Source organism: Protopterus annectens, chromosome 3.part1 (assembly GCF_019279795.1).
Source record: "Protopterus annectens isolate FY-2018-M chromosome 3.part1, PAN1.0, whole genome shotgun sequence".
Taxonomy (NCBI): Eukaryota; Metazoa; Chordata; order Ceratodontiformes; family Protopteridae; genus Protopterus; species Protopterus annectens.
The window spans coordinates 884,080,306-884,101,686 of NC_056732.1; positions in this window are offsets into that span (position 1 = coordinate 884,080,306).

A 21,381-nucleotide genomic window follows, 5' to 3' on the forward strand; every position below is an offset into this window, starting at 1 on the left:
CCAGCGATATATCTGACACAAGACCTGCGTGGTGGACAGGCAAAACATAACATGCACTCCTCTGGCCATCAAGTGAATAGGCACACTGTTGAGAGCTATGCACACTGCAGTCCATGTTAAACTAGTATGTACACACAAAACCTGTAACACTGGTGCTATACAATGCATACAGCAGTACTCACACTCTGTAGTTCTGGAACCTCATACAAATATGTAGCTGGCCTGAGTATGCAAGTTCTCTTGTAAGAAGTATTGCTACCTGCTGTCTGTAACACTGCTGCCCACACCCAGGAAGGGTGTCCACCATACAGGAAAGGTAAAAGGACCATGCCCACATGATGTAGGGATTTGTAGTAGTGGGTTGCCATGACAGTGGTAATTGGAAGTACTACATGGCATGCTACATGCAGGTAGCAAGTGGAGGACACTGATTGGTGCACTGAGGTGGTTCCACCTGAAGGTAGTGCTGGACCAGTAGATGAGGAGGCCCCATGGTGGGTCCCACATGTAATGTGGCCTGGTAACATGACCAGATGAGGTTGGAGAGGTAGTTCGTCTGGCAACTATTCCCTAAATATTTTATTGTGCCACTGTTAAAGAACATATGTAGGTAGTAATAGTCTATACAATCCTGGAACATGTCCAACAGCATGCATAGATATCCCCAATAACACAGAATGTCAGATGTGCAGCAATCACATAGCAAGCATACCACATGCATATATGGAACCATAGTGTCCCTGACAATGGCATGCAGGTGAAATAATCCGTAACATGCCAGCAATGATAGTGTCCACACAGGGAACATGGCTAAAAACACATAGCACAAAATGTGGTACAATACAATATATTTCCCACTGGTAGGTAAGCTGTAGCCGTACCTATTGAGTTGTGTGAACATTTTGTTGTCGCTGATATGGTGGGCGGAGGTGACAGAGATGTGTATTAAGAACTATGGTAACCTTGCTGTATGAGTTACTCAGACCTGTTTCCATCTTTATGTCTTTCAGACAAGATGTCCCATGGCCGCCTACCTGCGTATTCAGCAACAGAAAACAAGGTTGTGTTGAACTACCTAATCCAGCACTATCCTGTCCTGTTTGGCAATCCACCCATGAGCAGCAGGAGCAGACAGACCTGTGGAATGACCCAGTCCACAGGGTCAATGATGTCGGCCTACATAACCACAGTTATGAGCAGGTCCGGCATCATTGTTCTGACCTGCTTCGCAATGCTTGTCGGTGTGCTGCTGCAGTCTGGGGTTACCACCTTGCAACAGGGGGAGGTCATGCCATCCATCCCTCAACACCTGTTGAGGAGCTGCTTGCCAGCCTCGTGTCACCTGCCTGTCCACACACCCAACAGGCAGACACCATTGTGGAGGTGGGTGCTACCCAGACAATGGCCGAGGAGCATGCAGGTAAGACCACAGGGCACATCAGTAGACCATTGTTGCATATGCATCTGCATATGTACAGGTAGGTCATGCATATCTGACATGTCATATATATATAGTTTGTTGCTATATAGTAGTAATAAACAGATGTGCATAAGTGGTCATATTGTGGACTTGTACTGTTGATGTACTGTAATGCTGCACCCACCCTGTAGCAATGTCACAGCTGTGGCCACTGACATTGCATCTCTCACAGTCTTATGTAGGTCCATCTGGTATACCACCAAGGCAACAGTCCGTAGCTGGTGAGTATGGTTTATGTTGATGCTTGCCAATACACAGAGTATGTAATGGCTATGGTATGTTTCATGCACACATCTAACACACCTACTCATAATGCATGCTGTACATGTTCATGTATTGTTGCTGTTAAATGCACTGCATCACAGTGGTGACCATGCTGGGGTATCAGAAGGGTATATCATACACCTGCAAGATAACTAACCTCATGTCATTACGAAATGTGTCCATAGGGATTAACATAATGGTTAACCCACACATACCTATATACACTGGGTCATGACACAGTGTTGTCCGATGCCTGTCTGTGATATGGCCCTACAGATATGTGAACCAATAGGGTACCATACACTGGTATATAACATCAGATAGAACAGGACCAAGAACAATGGCATCTACCATAGTCTGTGCACAGCCAGAGATACATATGTGCAATACACATACTATCGACAATCACCATAATTACATAGACCCCAGTACTGTACACACAACCACAGAATGCCCAAGATATGTCCTCAGAAACAACCGCTACTATACATAACATGTCTAGCAGTCTGATATCTGATTGGCTTGTTATCAGGTATGATGTCAATAAATAATGGTGTAGAGTACATATGCACCTCTGACTGCATGACATATGTACAAAGGTTGACAGACTTGTGGATGGAGCTACAAACAGTGGCCCAATATTGGCATGTTGCTGTGATAACCTCATACATTTACTATCGTACCAGGGTTTGTTGTGACATATGTCCTGTGGGGATATGAAGTCAGTAACTCTCATGGCTGTCACCATGTAATGACTGCAATCCTCACACTATGCTTCTACAGTTCTCACATTGGTGTTCTGTGAGTAACACAAGAAACAAAAGGCTCCACAGACTGCCCAGTCTGCAGATATCCCTACAGATGGGGGTTTCCTCAAACACACAACACTGTCATGACATGTATTAAATCATGTAGACCAGCCATATCTACACACACCCTGTTAACCCGACATTACTCCACATGCAGAAGAGCAACACTTACATTCTGTAGTCATGTCTGGCACATCCCCTCCTGTCTGTTGGCCTGGTTCCACAGTGTATGTTGTTAGAGGTAAATCCCAATACCATCTGTGATGCTGCTTGCCAAACACCAAATATAGGTCCTGCTCACAGTGAATGAAAAGTCCCTACACCAACATGATGTTCCTAGATTTTTGAGTGTGCTCCCATGCAATTGGCTATGGGAATGTTACCACAGCTGTTCCACATGCAATCAGCTATGGGGGGACTGCAATTCATGCAGAGGCCATCAGCTGATCATGAGCATCACTTACAAAACACAAGCTGCTGCCTAAGCAAAGCAGGTATACTTCTTCACATCCACCAGAGAGGGTGTGAGAGAGACAGAGACAAAGTATGTCAAGGAGGGGGTGGGAGAATAAAAGCTAAGCATTTTTGCATCTCACACACATACCAGTATAGGGTATCAAATCCCTGACTGACTATGTATTGCTATCACATGTCTATGAAGTTATTGCAATGCACCAGATAGCTTACATGTTGGGGAGCTGTCCAAAGGTATATCTGATGGTGAGTGACATCTGCAACAGTGATATAGTAGTAATAAGTTAGGTGTAGTACACATACCTATCCACATGAACAGGTGTCAATGTCAACACAGCCACACTCTCTCAGGGAATCACAGACATTGACACACCTGGCAGGGTCGGGAATAGACTTCCTAACTAGCTAGTTTTCCACAATACAGTAATGTGCAGGTATCACATGAACCACATGGGTATCCGGATGTTATATGGGCAAAGGGTATGTGAAGGTGTCTGACATCAGACAGAATGCATCAGTAGGCCAATGGGAGTTTTAGTGAGTGTGAATGTGGTTGAAAGCATCTTACTCCACACACACACACATACACAGGATACCAGTACTGACATGCATAGGTGCATTGCTTCACGGGTGTGTAGTGCTTGACTGTGCCAGAAGGCTATACAAGGCTAGGTGAAGGGTATAACTTTGCATCAGGCCACACGACAATGGTCTGCAGTGTGGATCAGGGGTGTATTATCTGGACTGGCCCACACGGGTGGGTACTGTAGCCAACATCCAGTCACCTGGGTTACTATTGTGTGTGGCCAGTGCTGTACAATGCTTGCCATTTATGTGTTCTCTAGTGCATGACATGGTGTCTGGGATGTGCATACATCCCACATGCATGTTCAGTGACATATGGAACTGTACCTGGGGTGTCTGGCCCATGCTGTGTACACCAATTGTTATCATCAGATGTGCCAGTCCTGGCCTAATGAGGCGGGAAATGGTAATGGACACCAGGTTGACCCTGCACCCACATTGATAGCATGATACAGGTATTCCCTGGTGTCAGTGGCATCTGTCCATACAGGTCATGTGTTTAAGGCATGGTATGTCCTTTGTGGGTCATGTGATGGCACCACAGTTGTTCCAGACGTCCAGTGGGGAACAGTGAAGGCACACTGTCTGCAAGTATATGCCTATTGTTGTGATGGGACAGGGTGCCATGCCCTCTGTAGTCCACTGTAATCACACCATGGTTACTATCTGTGGGCAATATGCAGGGTGCTACCAACATAGCGGTTGTTGCCTAGGCAAGTGTGGCCATGTATGAGACATGGGTTGAGAGTTTTCTCTGGGAAATACAAGGGTTGCTTACTTTGTTCACCAGGCCTTAATGTGAAATGTAGGGGGATATGGATTGGCATCCCAGCCTCTCAGCTATTTGACATCTGTTGCCCTTCTTAGGTGGACATTGTGACATATAATAGGCCCACCAGAAATTTGCAAAACCCACTTCACAATGAGTCCAGTTGTCACACACTCACAGCCACCTCCACACAGGATACGAAGGACAAACATAGACACACACTTGCCATGTCTGGGATTACAACTCCGACTGAATTAATTTATCACACTACAGCATTACACAGTTATAGGATGTGTCACAGAGATTAGTGGAGCACTTCTTCCCTAAAGGTGTATTTCACTGGGAATGACATCAGCAGGCTTGCCATAAAAGAGCAATGGAGGTTGTAGTGACTGTGAATAGCATCAAAAGCATTGCTCCCTACACAGACAAGCAAACACACACAAACATCCACACTTGCCATGTCTGGGAATAGAACCCCTACTGAATTACTATATCACACTACAGCATTACACTGTTATAGGACACACCACTGAGATAACTTGAGTGTTTCTTCCCCAAAGGTTATTTCACTGGGTATGACATCAGCAGGCGTGACAAAGAAAGGCAATGGAGGTTGTAGTGACTGTGAATGGCCTCAAAAACATTGCTCCCTACACAGACAAACAAACACCCACATTTTCCATGCATAAGAACAGAACCTCTGCCAAACTACTATATCACACTACAGCATTACACTGTTATAGGATGCACCATAGAGATTACTTGAGTGCTCTTTCCCCAAAGGTGTATTTCAAAGTGAATGACATCAGCAAACTTGCCAAAGAAGAGCAAGGAAGGTTGTAGTGACTGTGAATGGCCTCAAAAGCATTGCTCCCTACACAGACAAAGAAACACCCACTTACCATGCCTGGGATTAGAACTCCTATCTAACTAGTTTATCACATTACAACATTACACAGTTGTAGGATGCGCCACAGAGATTACTAGGTTATTTTTTCCCCAAAGGTGTATTTCAGAGTTAATGACATCAGTGGGCTTGCCAAAGTGGGGCATTTTAATTGTAGTGGGTGTGACTAGCCTAAAAATCATTGCTCCCTACAGAGACAGACACACACGCACACACACACAATCGCCATGTCTGGGATTAGAACTACTACCTATCTAGTTTATCACAATACAGTGTTATGCAGTGATAGGATGCATCACAGAGATTAGTGGGCCACTCTTTCCCCAAAGGTGTATTTCAAAGTGAATGACATCAGCAGACTTGCCAAAGTAGGGCATTTGAATTGTAGTGGGTGTGAGTAGCCTTAAAAGGCATTGCTCCCTACACAAACAGAGTTATCATGTCTGAGATTTGAACTCCTACCTAATATATCCCACTACAGTATTACGCAGTTATAAGATGCACCACAGAGATTACTGGAATACTCTTTCCCCAAAGGTGTATTTCACAGTGACTGACATCAGCAGGCTTGGCATAGTAGGGCTATGGGGAGGGCAGTGTGTGTGTGTGCATGGGCCATAACCCACTCATCTAGAGGTAGACACACCACACTCAGGCACACACAGGTTTATATTCTGCAGGTACGTGTGTACAACAGCTAGATGACTACCACCTTGGACAGTCATGTTGCACTCTTAGCCCCAGCACCACAGAGTCTATAATGCTGAGGGATACCAGTGGCTAATTTCTATGGTGAGTGACATTTACACATCATGTTGTTGTAGCCATTTGGCTGTGTGTTGGGTGGGACAGGCCTCATGATGGAAGGTTCTTTGTCACTGTCACTCTCTTTCAAAAATCTATGTATGTGTACTTTTGGCATATTATAGTGTGTTGTCCTTGGATATCTGTTTGTATTCCTATCCAATTTGTGTGCAAAGCATGACTGGTGCATACTGAGGAGTGCATGCACTAACATCTGCAACTGCCAGATATGTATGGTCCACTGTTGTTGCCAGACATGGGCTTCATTTGTTTAAATGTGTGAGCATGCCCAGTATGACCTTTCAGTATGTTGTTGTCTGCCATTGCTTTCATTTCTCTAACTGTGGGAGCATGCCCAGTATGCCCCTCTGTATTCAATGTGTGGATCCATTCCAGGTAGATTGTACTCCAGTGCAGATTTTTGTGTTCTACACCTACAGCTATCAAACTGTTTCTGCAGGATATCTGTCGATCATTTGGCAATATGGGGTCAAACTGGGCAAGGGATAGTGGGTACTGTAGGTAATTGTGTCTGTGCTGCTTCTGCTACATGGTACAGGTGTTAGGAGAGATATTCAAACATGTGTAGTGTTATACACTGTGATGTTTTATGTCCTCAAGTACTGCTGGTAGACATTTTTGCTTACAGTGATGTCTTGGGGAACACAGGGTAAATGCAGCTGTGTCCAGTTTTGTGGTCTAACACCTGCATATAACTGCAAAGTAATGCCATTCTGGAGGGAGCTACAGACACTTGCTGCTGGGTCTGTGTAACCCGTTCAGCCCCTTGGTACAGTGGTGGCAGAGGATCCCATACTTGTACATCCATCGACATGAAAGTATAGCCTTATCTTGTTGTGGCAATACTTCACATCTGTACAGATTCACACAGTTTACCCAGAGGCAGGGGTCATAAGTCAGGACATTACCCCTATTGTGGTGTATGGGCAGTTCTGTAGCCACCCATTCTTGTGTTTGCAGCCAAGGATAGTATGTGCAGACGGCTGTGTTTCGGAGTTCGCACATTCCATGTTGCCCATGCCTCCCCCTATTATTCTATCCTTTTCCATACATTATGCAAACATTCTCTGATACTTTCCCTATAATTATCACCTCATCACAGCAGTGTATTGTTGTTGGTCCACAGTTCATGCAGTGGGACATGGTGGACATGTTACTGTGGTATGTTCACATGGCCCTTGCATATGGGTTCTCTGGACTGTGTTATGTTGTTATTTGGGAGTCCATGACATAACATACATTGGCAGTATGGGTGAGACGCAAGCCTTTGGCAGAGGACTGTAGGCCATTTGGTAGTGATGCAGGCCAGCTGTAGCATCCCATTGCATTCTGTCAGTCCTTAAGTACCAGCCTGCTATACATTATATTCCCCTGGGGTTACAGGGTAGGAGTGCCAGGTATTCATGCCAATACTTTCTATGAGTATTGTTCAGGAGGTGTGGATGATGGCAGGGTGCTGTTTACAGCTAGGGACTCACCTGCATGGGACACCTGCACTGCATGCTGCATTCTTTTGCTATTGCCACACACAGGTGGGGGTCTTATTGTACCCATTCCCAACAGCAGGGATAAGTCCGGAGAGGTACCTGTGGGTGGTGTTTGGGTGTGCTGGGTGCATGTGTGCTATGGACACTACTTGCATCTGACTCACAGATATGCGTGGGGCATTCCAGTGATGCTGGCTTGTGCAGGGACATCAGCTGTTTCTCAACACATCATTCTTATGACCTTTGTGAGCTGCGAGTGTTTGGCCAGACAACATCGATATTCCCTACTACAAGGCCAGATAATGTGATGCAAACCTATATGTACAATTCCAAGGGTGTGTCCATTTCACGGTTACGCATTATACACTGCCTGTCTGGGGTACTTTCCCCTGTGTACTTCTTGAATATCTGGCCCAACAGTCATGCCATGTCCATCTTTTAGATGGTGACACATATTACCTCCACAAATTTACAATGGTTTACTGCTAGTATATGTTAAACTTGGGAACATTGTGTTTGGCACTGCAGTTGTGAGGACTTGGCCCTGTCTTTGGCAGTACTGGGCAATGGCCACCAGGTCAAACCTCACCATGCATACATACTGACCACTCTCACACAATATGTAACACACACCAACATAACACACGCATAGCTGCATATTGTACAAATGTTACAATCGATCCTGCTACCTTGGCCACCTCAGGTCATCTGTGCTCCACTGATATTAAACCTACACATACATGTTACTACATTTCTACATCAGATTGGAGGGGGGCACACCTGACTGTTACAATGTGTCTACGCCGGATTGGCGGGGGCACACCAGACTGTTACTACATTTCTACATAGGACTGGGGGGGCACACCTGACTGTTACTACATTTCTACATAGGATTGGGGGGTATACTTGACTGTTACTACATTTCTACATAGGATTGGGGGGCACATCTGACTGTTCCTACATTTCTACATAGGATTGGGGGGCATTCCTGACACTTGTACACATTTGCTATGACTGTACTCGTATGTCAGGTACTCCATTTCATTCTGTATTCTAACATATCATGCTGACTAGAGGCATATCAGTGTACTACAGGTCTTAGGTTTGATTGACCTACATATCATTTTCTGACTTCCTACCCTTCAGAACTGACATCCCACTGCCTGACCTGATGTAGTCTGTTTGTGTAGGCCTGGGGGGAGATTACCCATAGGCATCATTCAGAGGCCTTAGCACAGCCTCTGTTTGTGTTTGTCTACACCTGTCATGCTGGCTGAGACTGTTGTTGGGTATGTGAACCTCCCTGACTGGCATGTGTGTGTAATATGGACACACATATGGCCCAGCACATTGCTTGCAGTGGGTTTTGTCACCATCTGTAGTACTCGCTACTATGGTGACATCAGTATGTGTTGCAGATCTCATGCTGCCACTATAGGTGTCTACTATTTGCTGGCATCCCATTCAGCCACCCAATTCCCTCACATTCTCATATCCATACCACAGATACAAGTAAAAACATATACTACTCCATTCGGCAATTGGTAAGGAGAGTGACTTACCTTGTGGGTGTGCCAGTATTGAGGATGGTGCTGGAGGGCTGCCTATGTTGGATGCACATAGTACACTCCCTTTACATGGCTGAGCACAGGTAGTGTCATGTTTGGTATCCCTTATACTGTATGTGCGAGTCAGAAAGAGGTGTCATTCCCTGGGTCCCTACCATGTCAGTGTATGTGCTACGCGTTGCCTCTTTGCCAAGGCCAGGGCATACAGGGCATGCCTCCTTCTGTCTACTGGGGCAGGCTCAGGTTGTTCCTCCTCTGAGTCACTCTGTGCCTGTCCAGGCCTTGGCATTGGTGGGGGGCTGTGTGGCCCTGCCCCATGCTGTTCCTGCTGCAGCTGTTTCCACAGGATCATATTGTGTAGCATGGCACATATGATGGCAATTTGAGTACATGTAGCTGGTGAGTACTGCATGGCTCCTCCGGATGTGTCCAGGTACTGGAACTGTGACTTGAGTATCCTAAACACACGCTCTATTATAATTCTGGTTTGTGCATGTGCCTTATTATGGAGTTCTTGTTTGGGTGTGTGTGCATTTCTGATGGGTGTCATCACCCATGGCTCCAGTGCATAAACAGTATCCCCCACTAGGTGACCGTAAGGGATGTCCCCATTGGCAAATCTCTGGTACAGCTGCATCAGATGCCAGATGTGGGAATCCTGATAGCTTCCAGGGCAGCCAGCACACAGATTCATTATAATGCCCTGAGCATCACACATGACCTGGCAATTGATGGAGGGGAAGCCCTTTTGGTTGATGTAGACCCTACCCTGCTCACCGAGTGGTGCTTTGATGCATATGTGCATGCAGTCTATAGCACCCACTATGGTATTCTGTTATTTGGTGGAAGAGATGCATATTGTTGGCCAATGCCTCGAGTTGTTGGGGAAATATACATGCTCACCGGCATGTGCTGACATGGCATCCAGAAACTGATGGAATACCCTGGATGCTGATGCCTGTGAGATCCCCATGATATCCCCAGTTTGCCTTTGGGAGGTACCTGTGGCTAGTATTTTTAGGCTTACACATACCTTGGTATCCACTGGGATGAGTTCCCCTCTGTTAGTTCTGTGTGTCAGGCATGGCCGGCACAGCTCAACAATTTGCTGTAGTAGGTCCCTGTCCACCCTATAGTGCTCCACTATCTCCAGCTCATGTAACCCTGGTAGGTTATCCTGGGTCTGTACACCCTTCTCCGTCTCCTCACTGTGCGTTGGTCGACAGCATTCTCATCCTCACCAGCCTCAGCCTCTTTCACTTGTTGATGTCTGATTGCTGCTGCAGCTCTTATCATTTTGTTATTTTTATTTGTTTGTTAAAATTTCCCCGCTTGTATACACTGGTGGTGTAGAGTATGTGGGAAAAACCAGAGGGAAAGGTGTTTGCATAGTTTACAGTAGTGTTCTGGGCTGGGCTGGTTTGCTGCCTGTGTAATTGGCTGATTCTGATACATTTCACATGCCAGCTATGCTAGTTCTCCTGGATTACCTTCCTACTGCTGTTTTCCCTTCCCATTGCCTTCCTGTTTAAGCCTGGGGGCATGCCACACAAACAGAGTGCTCAAATTTGCACAGAGCTGCTTTTTCCTGATTTATTTTTTTCCCCTTTAAAACCTGGTGTGCGGCGTGCACACTCACTTAGGCAATGTAAAGAGTGCTAGGCAGCCTCAGACACACCCCCTTGCTTAGCCCTGCTAAGGGAAAACCCAAGCCACAGGGCTCCAGTCCACTTAGAGTATGCCTGACACACACCCCTATGATGTCCGTTAACTCCTAGGCTTGCACCAAGCTATTCCTGCTCTTACACTGTTGGCTGCTGACTAGCATTGAGGGGAAATCTAGGATTCAGTATCATTCCCCTCATTTGCATAGGATTGCTTGCTGATGCATAGTTATAAGTCCCACACTAAGCCTTCCCCCTTAGCAACCACTATTCACTGGCCATGTTGTCTTATGCTTGCCATTGAGTATAATGGCAAAATAGTGATTTTGGTCAGAATGCTTATTTCAGTTTTTTTATTTTTTTATTTTTCGCCTGATCCAGTTTACGTGCCGTAGCCCTATGCTTAAACAGCCAAAATTGGCTAAAAAAATGTTATTTATTTTTTTAAATGTTTTCCATGCCAATGGCCATATATTTGACCATAGGCATGCTTTATACGTTATATACACCCTTTATTTGGAGCAGTCCTGGCTCCATTTTATAGTTTGCAGAAATGTACTCCGTTACTAACTGAGTACATTTCTACAGATTACACTAGACCTGCATGGCCAGCTGACAGCTTCCTGGATCACAAATTCACCTAATTTGCATGGATTTCACCTGCAAATGGGGTAATTTGCATACAGGAGCTGAGTCCATGCAGGACTAATGCAGGAACGCTCATGCACGTCCTTGTAGCTTATTCCTGGATTGCACGGCAGACATATTGCCTGCTGGAGCTCCTGCACTAGTCCTGCACACCGTGCAGGGCTTGCTGAATCCGGGGGACTGTCTGTTCAAAACCTTAAGATGACATTATTAAAGAGTTATCAATTTTTAAATGGTCATTGGGCTCATTGTAAGAAATTGCAGTGATTGTAAGTGATGCTGAGGATGTCATTCATGACACAGCAACAACGCATTTTATATATCCTAAGCTGAGACTAGAAAAAAAAATCTTTTGTGCAGGTGGCCTTACTCCCTGAATTTTCCACATCTCTGATACACTGAAACTAGCATTGCTGCACCCTGAATTATAGGAAATGCATTGAGATAATATCATCTTAGCCTTAACATTCACATCCCATAACTTACAGTTTTGTGGGGGTCACTGTTATCTTTGCTGATCTCTATTTTCATGAACTTCTACCCGGTACACGATTCTTGTGTGAGTAATTCTGTAAAACCTATGGTTATTAGAGTTTGAGACCTACAATCTAACAACTCTGTAGAAAATCTATTAAATTCTATTATAAATAACTATTTTATAAATATATAATTTCATATACATAATTTTATTTTATAAGCACTCAACACATCTGTATGCACTTCATGTGATTATAGATATCTGGGAAGTAGCTGGGCATTGTCAAGTTTAGCTTGACATTCTTATTAAGGCTTTCTTCATATAATTTTTTGTTCATTGTGTAGTATAAGTAAAATCACAACTAGGACATTCATTCATGTTACACTATCTAGTTTATTATATACAAAGCCACCAGGAAGCCATTGTTGTTTTTAAGCTCAACCATTATGTCCAACATTTATAAGAAAAGTCCTCATATACCTTACTAAATAATAATGTGATCAAAACTGTTGGAATTATTCACTGGTACTGCTTATAGGGTATACTATGTAAACATTTCACTGAATATAAACTCTTGAATATTTTCTCTAAGTAATTTTTCCAGTAACCACCTATTAATAATCACTGCATTTTGTGCCAATAGCTACGCTAATGCTGTCATGGCGATGTAGGAATAGGAATTTGTGATCAATGGTGCATATAAAGAGTTTATTTCATTTTATCGCAAATTTGTGGATGATTTATTTATTTTGTGGAGTGGGTTCATTGAACAGTTCTGTGACTTTATGGACTGTATTAATAGTAGTGCAGCATATTTACAGTTTTCTTCTGAAACACGTAGACCAAGTATACATTTTCTAGATGTGAACATAGGAAAGAATGGTGATGGTATTTATACAAATGTGTTCAGAAGACCATGCTATCATAACCATCTTCTTCATAGAGAAAGTATGCACCCACCTCACATTTTTAAGAATCTAATCTGCAGTCAAGCATTTAGGATGCCCAAGTTAAGTGCACTTCAAAGTGACTACCAACACCATACTAATAAATTCAGAAAAGCATGCACAGAGAGAGGCTATCAGAACAAAGAAATTATTGAAAATATTGAAACTGTAAGGAAAATGAGAGACACTAGTGTCAAACCTTATTTTTATAACCAAATAACTAAGTTAAATGAGGCAGTAGTACCACAAGATTCCGGTAAGGGTATGAAGTTGAGAATACCCATGTTTTATGCATTTGATAATGTTAGGTACCAGAGAGTTATTGAGAGACACTGGGACATTTTAATGACTGATGAAAGTTTATAGGAATATTAGACACCAAACCAAGGTTTATATATAAAAAGATAACATCCCATAAGAACTGTCTTTGCTACCCTAAAACTCATAGAATTGAAAGAGCAGATAAGATAAAATTTCCCTGTGGCAAATGTGCTGCTTGCAAGTATATAAATACTACTAATATGTTTTTACATCCTAATCAAAAGAAAGAATATACATTTAATATATATATATATATATATATATATATATATATATATATATATATATACACAACCTGTAGTTCAGAACACATAATTTATTTAGCTTCTTGCACAGTGTGTGCTAAATTTTATGTTGGGAAAACAAATAGAGCCCTGCTGGTTCGTATAAAAGAACATGTTTACCATATTAGTAAGGGCAGCCCGAATAGTGCCCTTTCTAAACATGTCTTGGAGACAGATTTGACACACTCATTTTTATTTATAGCTATTGGAAGAGTGTTTGAGAGTGCCAGATGTGGTGATATCAAAAATACTACTGAACAACTGGAAGCCAAATGGATAATCAGGCTCATAAGCGACCATGGGCATGGGCTGAATGACAGCATGCCCATTAAATCTAAGCTAAAGAGTAGGCGCTTACACAGATGAAGTAGCAGTACTTTGTATAGAGTATCTGTGTAGCTGATCTTTTAAAATTAGTTTATACTCATATTAGATATATTGTTTTTATTCATTTTATATGTTTTTTAGTTAGTGTGCATAATGCTATGTATTGTTAGGACTGTTAGAGTTAAGTGAAATGTATCATGTGATTTGTTTATTAGAGTATTTAATGCAGTCCTTTTTATTCTTGCTTTTTTCTGATGAAGCAGTATAACCTGCAAAAGCACTCATACCTTTGTGAATAAAGAGATTTGAAGAACTGTAGCTATCTGCCATTTTTGGATTCAGCTATGTACTTGGAATTGTTTGCTTGTATATTTTATGTGAGCCTGAAACAGAGAATCTTAGTGGTTTGTGTTTTGTACTATTAATTTAATTTGTATTTATTTTATGTTTTATTTTTATTTAATATATTAAGCTTTCCCATTTTACAAATATATACTCCAGAGTTTCTATACTTTGATATTGTCTTTTCTTCATTAGGCTAGAGATAGTGATTCTTGAGATCTCTTAAAGACTGGGAATAATAAGTATTCCATATATAGATAATTTATTTTATTTTATTTTTTTTATTTTTATATTCAAATTCTTTTTTCCCTTTTCCCTGAGATATTTTTTCTTATTGATAATATTACCACACATGTATATTTATTAATTTATACTTCTCTCCATGATATTTTTTTTTCAAAAACATTTCTACAGTTATTCTTTCTTACAGAGTTATAGGGATCTAATAATACACCACCAAAAAACTAAAGGAGAAGGATGAACTAATGCAAAAATACCACAAGTCAGAAAACCAAGATGAGATATTTTATTAAAAATCTCCAGCACCTCAGCTCACTTGCCTTTGAAGAGTACACCATTACAGAAATACATAGCACCTAAAATACCTACATATATCATCACATTACTTTATTAAACACTAATACAATTCAACAACTATATTAAAACCACCAATTACATTCAGCATTCAAGCCATTTGGAATCAAAGTATCATATTCCAACATAAAAATTGATTCTTTGTGCAACAGTTTATTTTTAATATGTACATCACTGCATTGTCCAACTTACAGTTGATCTAATATTGTAGCTTGTAGCCCTTCGATTTCAATATTAAGATAAGTTTTAAATGCACAGCAACAGGATCTTCTACTCTGGACTTTTATAAAACTCTCAAATGTTCCTGTAATCGTGTTTTGAAAGCCCTTTTGCTTTCCCCTATATTTTTCACAATGGCACTTCAGGACATATACTGTCCCTCCCTTATCACAACCATATTTACCAAGTGTTATATATTTCTTTCTATTAATTATCACAAATATATATTTATTAATTTATATTTCTCTCCATGATATATTTTTTCAAAAAAATTCTAGAGTTATTCATTCTTACAGAGTTATATGGATCTAACTTTGTTATCTTTAAAATTTAATGGTATTAACAACCCTATTAAAAGGACAAATCTAATAAGATTTCTTGATTTGAATAACCTACATATAATATTCCTTCAAGAAATACATTTTAATCAAAATATTAGTAACAATTGCAATTCTAATAAATAATTAGCATTAGCACAATCTTCTTTTAAATCAAAGGGAATAGGTGTAGCCATTCTTTGGGAAAAATAAATGCATATTATATATACATATGAGGAACAATAAGGTTAATTTACTTTAGTTATTTTAAAATATAGAAATAGAATAATGACTCTGGTTAATTTACATTGGTTTGCTGGTATGGGTGTTAAATCAGCTGAAAACACCTTGATTTCTTAAGTAATAATTATAAAGGAAATTTTATTACAGGAGGTGATTTAAATTTTTTATTAAAATCATTCAAAATCCAATTCTAACACAAATTTCAAATTTCTTCCCATACCCAGATCTTTAATGTCATGGACTAATTATTTTAAGTTTAAAGATTCATTTAATTTTAAAGATAAAGAAACTTTAATTTTTCCTCATCAGTCATTTTATTATAATACTCAAACTAGAATTGGTAAGATATTATTTCTCAAGATGTTATTTCTAAAATAACTGTTTGTAATATAATACATTGTCCCTTTTTTAGATCATAATACTTTAATATTAAAGTCAGATAAAGATTATACAAATGTGAATTACATTATACAACTTCCAGCTCATATTGCAAGAATTAAAGAATATAAATCCTGGTTACTTAAGGAAATGTTTAATTTTATGAGTTTTAATAATACTCCAGATTCTATGCTAATTATGGTTTGGTATTCTTTTAAAGCTTGCATCTACAGTCACTCAATTTTTGATACAAACATAAATTAAAAAAAATGGAATAAAGAAGTATCAGATATTCAAACCAAACCAAAATATCATTTTAGAAAAAGAAATAAACAAAAGAGGAAATAATAGTGTCAATAATAAATTTAATGATGTAATATCACATAAAACTGAAATAGCAATTGAAAAATTAAAACTTGCTTCTTATTCAAGCTCTCCTAAATATCTACAAAATATCACAAAAATAATTATATTTAAAAAAATAATTATAACATCAACGAAATAAGAAATCCTGTATCATACAAATCATATACACACATTGAAGACATTTTAGAAGCCTTCACATCTTAATATAGTTCCCTAAATCAAAATGTTACTAATGAGAAAATAGGTATATCACGTATAATAGATCACTCTTTCAGTAAAAAAAAAAAAAAAAACTTCCTCTCAAAAAGGAACTTATTAAGACCCATAACACTTCAAGAAGTAAATCAGAAAAAAAAATACAAAACTTAGCAAAGATTCTAGAAATGATGGCATTATCTCAGAATTATGCAATTTTTTTTCCTCAAAAACTGTAAATCAATTACCTAAAGTCATGATAGATGTACAAAACCAAGAAAATCTTCCTCCATTCTGGAAATGTTCTTTAATTACACCTATTAAAAAGGAAGAAAAAAATCCTAAAATATGTTACACATATAGACCTATATCTTTATTGAATGTGGATTATAAAATGTTGATGTCCGTTTAAGCAGATAGACTGAAATCAATGTTGCCTACTTTACTCGGTTTAGATCAATCTGGCTTTATTTATAAAAGACACATTTCTGAGAATATCAAAAAATGTATTACTTTAATTGATGTAATGAATATTAGAAAACAGTAATCTATTTTTATTAGCCTAGATATTGAAAAAGCTTTCAATTCTCTGGACTGTATTTTTTTTTTATTGAAAGCATTAATTAAATCTGACTTCCCTCTTCAATTCATTTCAATGATAACTAAACAAACTAAACAAGACTGTCCTTCCCCCTCTTTTATTTGACCTTGCTATTGAATGTTTTTTACCTTAATTAATTCAAACTCATGGAGTCTGCCTTATAAATCAATCAAATTATAAATCAAAAATTGTGCTTTTAGCTGATGATGTTTTATTAACTCTAAAAATTATAATGACACATTAAAAGAAGTAAAATATCTTATGGAAAATTTTCAAATAATTTCAAATCTTCATTTCAACAAATCAAAATCTAATTCCTTTATCATTAATATAAAGGGTATATTAAATACAGATCTTTATTTGATAATACTCAACATATGCATAAATATATTGAAGACAACAGAAGAAACTGTAAATTTTAACTGAAAAAATCATATCCTTAATAACTTATCATATTACTTCCTGGGATAAAATGTTATTACATTTGAAGATTTATTACAAATCATAAAAATATTACTTCTAAAATATGGGTCTATATTAGATCACTGAACACTTTAAAAAGCGAACAGTGATTAATCGACCCTATGTAAGTGAAAGCTTACAATGTCAAACTTTCAGAACAGTAATTTTTTTCCAAGGGAAAAAAAATCACTGTTCCCACAAAATAAATAAATAAATAAATAAGAAAACACTTTAAACATTACATTAAGTGGGGGGCTTCAACCCACACCCCCTACTTAAATATATCAATTCTGAGACAGCCCTACAGTGCCAAAAATGGCAAAGTAACAAAGCGGCCAAGCAAATTCTTCCCCAGGGAAAGAATTGGCTTAAAAGCCACTTTGATATTTTGCCGTTTCAGTCTTTTAAGTGTGACCAAGACACATTTGAAAGAATGCATCTTCAGTCTTCTAATAGGAACCCCCAAAATATGTATACATAAATGTATACATAAATCAAGCTTTTATTCTACTCAATAAGAAAAATCAAAAGAATAAATAAATTGCTTCTAAATTTTTATGGTATCCAAATAGACCTATATTGAGTTTTTTTTCCCATCATATTAGACCCTGGAGTTCTGGAGGCATTAACTTTCGTAATATAGATACATACACAAAAACAATAATATTTAAAACTATTCTTAACCAGCTTGATAATAATTCAAGTTCGGATTAGAAAAAATACACATTATCAAATACTTAATATGAACAAATTAAAAATTTTAATAATCACAAATTTTTTAATCCATTCTGGATATTTATTTGTATTAAATACAATTTACTATCATTTCTCCTACAAAATTAGACTTTATTCATCAAATACTATAGAACTTTAAACGAGTAATCTCACAGCTTTAAAAAAACAATGTCAATTAATTCCAACTATAAGTTTTGAGTTTAGTCTATTATTCCAGTGTCATTAATGAAAATCTGACAAAGTATCAATTCATTTATTTCATAACTGGGAAAGACATCACATTTTTTGTTGGCATCATTGTTTTGATGGTTCAAGAATTAATAGATATAGATAGGAGAAATTTATCTCACAAACAATTATTTCTTTATTTCATAATAAACTGTCACACATTTCTAATTCTATAATTCAAGGATTTCTACAGCTCTTAAAATTCTTAATGAAATTATTTATAATGAACAGAAGATGACTAATTTGATTTCCACTTTACACAAATTAATAGCAGTTGATGATAATAATCTGAATGATAGATTCTGGAGTTTTATTGCTAAGGAATATCAAACTACTTTAAATGATATACATAAAAATCAGATTATTTTTTCTGTTTCTAAAACTTCATGTCCTCTACATTGGAGATTATTTATTTGGAAATTCATTTATAGATAATTTTTGCATTTTTGACTTCTAATATATTAGCAAAGTTTAATAAAATCTGGTAGCTGAATGTTGTAGATGTAAAAGCCATAGCCCTCCAAACTGGTCACATATGTTTTTGATTGTTCTATGCTATCTGAATTTTAGAGTAAGATTCAAGATTTTTTTTAATGCTTTACAGTCTGATTTCTTTATACTCACAAAAGAGTTAATTATATTTAATGTCATAGAAGTTAAAAATAAAAAAAAAGAAATTCTATTAAACTTGGACAATTCTAGCAGTGTCCAGAAAGATCATCACAAGCAACAGGAATAAATCTTCATCACCTCAATTTAAAGAATTTATTTTATCTTTGAAAGGCACTGCTAATAAAGAAATTACAACCAAACATAATAGACACCCGGATTCAGCAAGCTCTGCATGGCATGCAGGAATAGTGCAAGAGCTGCTGGAGGCAATATGGCCAATGAGAGTTCCAGGAACAAGCTCCCAGGATGTGCACGAGCGCTCCTGCACTATTCCTGCATGGACACAGCTCCTGTATGCTAATTACCCCATTTGCAGGATAAAACCATGCAAATGAGGTGCATTAGCAATCCAGGAAGCAGGCAGACGACCGTGCAGGATTAGTGTAACCTGCAAAAATGTATTTGGCTAGTAACCGAGTGCATTTCTGCAAACTACAAAACGGAACCATGACAGCTCCAAACAAAGGGTGTATACAAAGTGGAAGGCATGCCAATCACCAAATATATGGCCATTGGCATGGAAAATAGTTTAAAAAAAATAATAACTTTTTTTGGCCTATTTCAGACATTTAAGTGTAGAGCAGTGGTGCGCAAACAGGATCGGCCCGAAAATAAAAATAAAACCATGAAAAAACCTTTTTAGGCAAAATCATAATTTTGCCATTATAGTCAATGGCAGGCAGAAGACAACAAGACCAGTGAATAGTGGTTGCTAAGGGGGAAGGTTCAGTGTTTGACTTGTAACTAGGCATTAGCTGTCAGTTCTATGCAAATGAGGGGAATGATACTGAATTACAGATGTCCCCTCATTGCTAGTCAGCACCCAACCATGTAGGTGCAGGAAAACCATGGTGCAAGTCTCAGAGTTAGCTGACATCATAGAGGGGTGTGTCAGGCATACTGTAAGATTATTGGAGCTCTGTGCCTCAGGACTTCCCTTAACTTAGCAGGGCTAATGAAGGGGGTGTGTCTGAAACTGCCTAGCAGTATTTACATTGCCTAAATAGGTGTGCATGCCGTGCACCGGGTTTTAAACAAAAAAATAAAATTAAACCATGAAATAGCAGCTCCATTCAGATCTGAGCATTGTGTTTGTGCAGCGCACCTTGGGGCTTAAATAGGAAGGAAATAGGAAGGTAAAACAGCAGTAGGAATGTAATCAAGGAGAACTATCATAGCTGGCAGGGGAAATGTATCAGATTCAGCCAATTACACAGGTAGTGGCCCAGCACACTACTATAAACTATGCAAACACCTTTCTCTCTGTTTTTTCCCCACAAACTCTGCACCACTGATGTACACAAATGGGGAAATTTTACCTAACAAAAGCAACAAAATGATAGGGGCTGCTTTTGCTCTCATAAATCAACATGTGGAAGAGGCTGAGGGTGGTGAGGATGAGAATGCTGATGACCAAACCACAGTGAGGAGAAGGATAAAAGTGTACAGACCCAAGATAACCTACCAGGAGCTACATGAGCTAGAGATGGAACACTATAGATTGGACAGGGACCTCCTAAAGCAAATTGTTGAGCTGTGCCGGCCACGCCTCACACACAGAACCAACAGAGGTGAACCCATCTCGGTGGATACTAAGGTATGTGTAGGCTTAAGAATACTAGCCACAGGTACCTTCCAAAGTCCAAGTGGGGATATCATGGGGATCTCACAGGCATCAGCATCCAGGGTACTCCACCAGTTCCTGGATGCCATGTCAGTACATGCTGGTGAGCACATATATTTCCTCAACACCCATGAGGTGTTGACCAGCAATATACGTCTCTTCCACCAAATAGCAGAATACCCAGAGGTAGTGGGTGTTATAGACTGCACACACATACACATCAAAGCACCACCCAATGAGCGGGGTAGGGTCTACATAAACCTCAAGGGCTTCCCCTCCATCAATTGCCAGGTTGTGTGCGATGCCCAGGGCATTATATTGAATGTGTGTGCTGGCAGCCCTAGAAGCTATCACGACTCCGACATATGATGCAGCTGAAGAAGAGATTTGCCAATGGGGACATCCCATATGGCCATCTAGTAGGGGATGCTGGTTACACACTTGAGCCATGGCTGATGACATCCATCAGAAATGCACACACACCTGAACAAGAACTCCATAATATGGAACATGCACAGACCAGAATCATAACAGAGCATGTGCTTATTATGCTCAAGTCATGGTT